Raw genomic sequence first — 6,421 nt, 5'->3', positions numbered from 1 at the left:
CCCCCGGGAAGAAGGCAAGGTGGCACCGCTGACACCTCGCCCGTTGGTCATCGGGCTCTCGGCATGGGAGGCCAGAGAAAGCCGAAGCAGGCTCAAGACTCTACGGCCGCCTGCACGACTCAAGCTCACCGCCAATGACAGCGGGCAGCTGCACCGGCTCTGCCCCCCGACGTGCAGGGGGGGACAGGGCTCCAGCTTAAGGCCGGAAAGAAAAACGCGTTCTAGGGGGGGAGAGCCAGCAAAAGCCACGGGAGCAGGCTCGAGACTCTCAACCCCCGGAGTTCATCTGCATTGGACTGGCCAACCGCCGGGAGCGGCAGCCCCTGTGTGTGTTACTCTTGCCCGCTTCGCAGGCGTCCCCAGCTTAAGGCCGGGGGTGGGGGTGAAAAGAAGGATGAGGCGACGCCACCTCACCGCCAAACATTCCATTCCCTCTTGGATCAGACCCTCAAAGGAGCTGGCGGCAGCCACGGGAGGCTGGACACCATCGGGGGGGGCAAATTCTCGTCCTGATTCACCTTTTTGCCCAAAATCAGCGGGGTCATCCCAAGGGACCCAACGGAGGAGAAGGGAGAGAGAAAAGCCACTGGGGCAGGCTAGTCTCCCCCCCACAGCGTTCGAGTGCCTGGCGACCGCCACCAAGCATCAAGCTCTGCCCGGGGTGAACTCGGCTTCAAGCCAAACCCTCAACACCGGTGCCAGGCATGCAACGGACAGCGGTTGCGACCGTTCTCCAACTTTCCCCGGGTCTCTCGACTGTGCTGGGGTGGGGGTTTGGCATACCAGCGCGAGAGAGCAACCGTGCCGAGCAAGCAGGCAATTTGAGCCACCACCGGGACAAGAGCCACCTCAACGGCCGACCAGCGCCCCACTTAACACCGGCCGCGCCGCGGGCATTGCAGCCGCTCACGAGCTGAGCTGCAAGCGCGAGTCACCGCTCGCCCCTATAGTATGTAAAACTAAGTCCACGCCCGGTTTCGCTTTCAAGAGAGCGACTATGGACTTTACCGGGGTGGCGCTGTACTGCTGCCGCTTTCTACGATGACGCAACTGGAGGCAGCGCGAAACAGCGACCCCTTCGAAAACACCAAGGCAGCCGCAGGGAGCACAGGTCTACCCCGAAGGTCCGTAAGGCTCGTCATGCCGGTGCCGGGTAGACCGCGAAACGATGCAGAGCAGGGTGGACCTGGCGGAGCAAATAAATAGACCCGGCGGCATCTCGGAGCCGGGAAGGCACGGCGGCTCCGCCAGAGCGAGGAGGAAACCGGGTGGCGCTGCGGAGCAGGGTAGACCTGGCAAACAACGCGGGAGACCGGGTGGCGCTGCGGAGACGGGTAGACCTGACCAACAGCGACGGAGACCGCAAGACCGGGTGGCGCTGCGGAGACGGGTAGACCTGGCTACACCGCAGGAGCGGGAACGGGTGACCGGGTGGCGCTACGGAACCCGGTAGACCTGGCTAACACCGCCGGAGCCCAGGAGGCCGGGTGGCGCTGCAGAGCCGGGTAGGCCTGGCGACACCGCCGGAGCCGTAAAGGGAGAACGGGTGGTAGCGCTCCGGAGAAGGGGAGGCCTGGTGGTACCGCCGAACCGGAAAAGAGAAAATGGGTGGTGCTGCGCATACGGGAAGAGCTGGCCAACACCGCCAGAGCTCGGGAGACGGTGGCGCTGCGGAGCCGGGTAGGCCTGGCGGCACCGCCGGAGCCGGGGAGACCAGGTGGTTCTGCGGAGCGGGGTAGACCGGGCCAACACCGCCAGAGCCGGAGAGGCCGGGTGGAGCTGCAGAGCCGAGTGGGCCTGGCGGCACCGCCGGAGCGGGGAAGGAGGACCGGGTGGTTCTGCGGAGCCGGGTAGACCGGGCTAACACCACCGGAGCCCGGGAGGCCGGGTGGCGCTGCGGAGCCGGGAAGGCCTGGCGGCACCGCCGGAGCCGTGAAGGGAGACCAGGTGGTTCTGCGGAGCGGGGTAGACCGGGCCAACACCGCCAGAGCCGGAGAGGCCGGGTGGCGCTGCGGAGCCGGGTAGGCCTGGCGGCACCGCCGGAGCGGGGAATGGGGACCGGGAGGTTCTGCGGAGCCGGGTAGACCGGGCCAACACCGCCAGAGCCGGAGAGGCCGGGTGGCGCTGCGGAGCCGGGTAGTCCTGGCGGCACCGCCGGAGCGGGGAATGGGGACCGGGAGGTTCTGCGGAGCAGGGTAGACCGGGCAAACACCGCCGGAGCCGGAGGGGCAGGGTGGCGCTGCGGAGCCGGGAAGGCCTGGCGGCACCGCCGGAGCAGGGAAGGGGGACGGGGTGGTTCTGCGGAGCCGGGTAGACCGGGCTAACACCGCCGGAGCCCGGGAGGCCGGGTGGCGCTGCGGAGCCGGGTACGCCCGGCGGCACCGCCAGAGCGGGGAAGGGGGACCGGGTGGTTCATCGGAGCCGGGTAGACCGTGCAAACACCGCCAGAGCCGGAGAGGCCGGGTGGCGCCGCGGAGCCGGGTACGCCCGGCGGCACCGCCGGAGCCGTAAAGGGAGACCAGGTGGTTCTGCGGAGCGGGGTAGACCGGGCAAACACCGCGAGAGCCGGAGAGGCCGGGTGGCGCTGCGGAGCCGGGTAGGCATGGCGGCACCGCCAGAGCGGGGAATGGGGACCGGGAGGTTCTGCGGAGCCGGGTAGACCGGGCCAACACCGCCAGAGCCGGAGAGGCCGGGTGGCGCTGCGGAGCCGGGTAGTCCTGGCGGCACCGCCGGAGCGGGGAATGGGGACCGGGAGGTTCTGCGGAGCAGGGTAGACCGGGCAAACACCGCCGGAGCCGGAGGGGCAGGGTGGCGCTGCGGAGCCGGGAAGGCCTGGCGGCACCGCCGGAGCGGGGAAGGGGGACCGGGTGGTTCATCGGAGCCGGGTAGACCGTGCAAACACCGCCAGAGCCGGAGAGGCCGGGTGGCGCCGCGGAGCCGGGTAGGCCTGGCAAACACCGCCGGAGCGGGGAAAGGGAGATCGGGTGGTTCTGCGGAGCCGGGTAGACCGGGCAAACACCGCCGGAGCCCGGGAGACCGGGTGGCGCTGCGGAGCACGGTAGGCCTGGCGAACACCGCCAGAGCCCGGGAGGCCGGGTGGCGTTGCGGAGCCAGGTAGACCTGGCTACAATGCCGGAGCCCGGGAGACCGGGTGGCGCTGCGGAGCCGGGTAGACCTGGCGACACTTTCGCAGCCGTGGACACCTGGTGGCACCCGCTGTAGCTGGTTGTGCGTAAAACCAACCTTTCCACGCACCTTTTCACCCCGTACCCCAACTTTTTCGAGAGTTAGGAGTCTCTGCTTCCGGATGGGGTGCCCCACTGCCAAGTCCGCGCCTCGAGGGTTTATTTTTCCTTTTCTTTTCTTCCTCCTCCTCCCCCTACTCCTTCTCCTCCCCCCCCCCCCAAACTTTTTACCGTTGTTTTTTTTGGAATTTTATTTTCCGGCTTGAATTTATTTCTTCATTTCCCGGGAATAAAATACGTTGACCAGCTGTAAATGTGTCTGCAGGTGCCAACTCAGACATACATGCTTCCCCCCCCAAACAGACATACACACAGATAAGCGCGCGAGCACCACCCCCCCCGCCCACCCCCCCCCCCCTTCCTCTCTCTCCCGCCCTGAGGAGGTCAGGTGCTTCTCCTCTCCAAGCAGTCTGTCTGGCGCCCCCGAGGAGGGGGGGCGGGGGAAGGCGCAGAGAGGTAGCTGGATCCTCCTTCAGGGAGGAGTGGGCGGCATTTCCCGCCTAGCCAAGGGTCACGGGCTCATTTGTGGCGCCAGCAGCGGCAGGGGAAAGGAGGGGGGTGGTCTGGCACAAGGGAAGGCAACAGGGCGGTCGGCGAGCCGGAGTCTGGTGGAAAGGTAGGCTGAAGAAGAGATGGTTTCCCTTTTGACAAAGATTTCTGTTTAGGTCAGTTGAGAGAGTTTTGGGGGTTTTGGGCTTTTATCCCTTCCCCCCCACACACACCCCCACCCCCACCCCCACCCCCGGCTCAGCGTTCGTTTGTTTTTCAACTCGTGGCAGCAGGTGGAGTACAAGGGGGGGCGGGCGGCAGGCAGGACTGCAGCAGGGCGAGTGACTGACTGAGAAAGAAACGCGGGAGTCGGGGCAGGAGCACGGGCTTGTGCCCCGGGAGCCCGGGGTCGAGACTGCACGGCGCCGGGACTCCCTTCTGCCGCGCGGCTGGGAAACAGGAAGAGACGCCGCTGGGTCCTAAAGTCTCCCCGCGGCGGTGGCAAAGCCGGCAACGGTGGGCAGGGACAGGAGTGAGGAGACAGAGACGCCGCTGGGTCCTAAAGTCTCCCCGCGGCGGTGGCAAAGCCGGCAACGGTGGGCAGGGACAGGAGTGAGGAGACAGAGACGGCGCTGGGTCCTAAAGTCTCCCCGCTTCAACTTCCCGTAGGGGCGGCTGGGCAAGGAAGCAAGCCACACGGTCCAGGAATCGGGGGGGGGGGGTGGGGGGGTGTGTGTGTTCCTGTGTCACAGTGAACCGTGTGCGAGGCCGACGAGGAGGGGTGGGGCAGAGAAGGGAGGCTGGCGGGCGGGGGGGGGGGTTGAGGCACGGGGTGGGGGGGCGGTGGGGTTTGGGGAGGGGGTGGGCGCGGCGGAGACAGGGAAGGGCAGCCAGGCTCCAATAGGCAGCATGTGTCACAATGAACCTTTTATCGGGGTGACGGTGGAGAGGGATTAATGGCGGCCGGGTTTGCAGCAAGCCACAGGGTGCAGGGCTGGGGCGGGGAGGGGAATAGCCTATATCACAGTGAATAGTATGTGGGGTTGTCGGGGGGATGGGGGGAGGTGCGGTGGAGACAAAGAACGGCGGCTGGGCTCATAGGGGAAACCTGTGTCACAATGGACCTGTTGCCAGGGTGACAGTGGAGATGGGGTAATGGCGGCCGGGCTCGCTGCGGGCCACGGGGTGCGGGCTTTGGGCGGGGGCAACCTGCATCGCAATGTACCTGTTGAGGGCATGAGGGTGGAGACAGGGTAACGGCAGCTAGGATCGCAGCAGGTCACGGGGTGCAGCGTGAGTGGAGGGACGGCCTGCATCACAATGAACGCGTTGTCGGCATGACGGCGGAGACGGGATAACATAAGCCGGGCCCTCAGCGGCCCTCGGGTTGCAGGGTTTCGGCGGGGAACGGCCTGCGTCACAATGAATCCGTTTTCAGGGTGACGACGGAGAGGGGCAACGGATCCCGGGCCCGCAGCAGGCCTGGGTTTGCAGGGTTTGGGCGGCGGCAGCCTGGGTCACAAGGAAGCCGTTGTCGGGGTGGCGGCAGAGAGGGGCAATGGACCCCGGGCCTGCAGCAGGCCTGGGTTTGCAAGGTTTGGTCGGGGGCGACCTGCATCACAAGGAAGCCGTTTTCAGGGTGACGGCGGAGATGGACAACGGACCCACGGCCTGCAGCAGCCGTGCGTTTGCTAAACTTGGGCGGGGGCGGCCTACGTCACAATGAACCCGTTGTCGGGGTGACGGCGGAGAGGGGAAAAAAACCCCGGGCCCGCAGCAGTCCTGCATTTGCAAGGTTTGGGCGGGGACGGCCTGCGTCACAATGAACCCGTTGTCGGGGTGACGGAGGAGAGGGGCAACAAACCCCAGGCCCGCAGCAGTCCTGGGCTTGCAAGGTTTGGGCGGGGGCGGCCTGCATCACAATGAACCCGTTGTCGGGGTGACGGAGGAGAGGGGCAACGGACCGTGGGCCTGCAGCGGAGGGCGGCAGTGGGTGAGGAGTCCGAAAGCCAGGAAGGGACAAGAAAAGGTTTGCAACTGTGTTGATAATGCCGCCTTGTTGTCTTGCAGCCCGCGTCATCGGCCGCGTCGATGCGCCCCATGCCTGCGTGTGTCCGTGTGATGCGCTCGTGTCGGCTCCCAGTCGACCCCATTCCCTGGAAAAGAGCAGCGAAGTAGCTCCTCGTCCTGAGGGCCGTTCTGCTAAGTCGGGAGGGTCCTGCACCCAATCAGGTACTGCGATCAGGTACTGCCCAAGGAAGCCGATGTCGGGGTGACGGAGGAGGGGGGCAACAAACCCCGGGCCCGCAGCAGGCCTGGGTTTGCAAGGTTTTGTCGGGGGGGACCTGCGTGACAATGAACCCGTTGTCGGGGTGACGGTGGAGAGGGGCAACGGACCCCGGGCCCATAGCAGGCCTGGGTTTTCAAGGTTTGGGCAGGGGACGGCCTGCGTCACAGGGAAGTCGTTGTCGGGGTGACGGCGGAGAGGGGAACAAAACCCCGGGCCCGCACCGGGCCTGGGTTTTCAAGGTTTGGTCAGGGGCGGCCTGCGTCACAATGAACCCGTTGTCGGGGTGACAGCGGAGAGGGGCAACGGTCCCCAGGCCCGCAGCAGGCCTGGGTTTTCAAGGTTTGGTCAGGGGCGGCCTGCGTCACAATGAACCCGTTGTCGGGGTGACGGCGGAGAG

This window comes from Colius striatus, chromosome 28 (assembly GCF_028858725.1).
Source record: "Colius striatus isolate bColStr4 chromosome 28, bColStr4.1.hap1, whole genome shotgun sequence".
Lineage (NCBI taxonomy): Eukaryota > Metazoa > Chordata > Aves > Coliiformes > Coliidae > Colius > Colius striatus.
The sequence above is the reverse complement of the archived record's forward strand: the minus strand, read 5'-3'. Positions refer to the sequence as shown.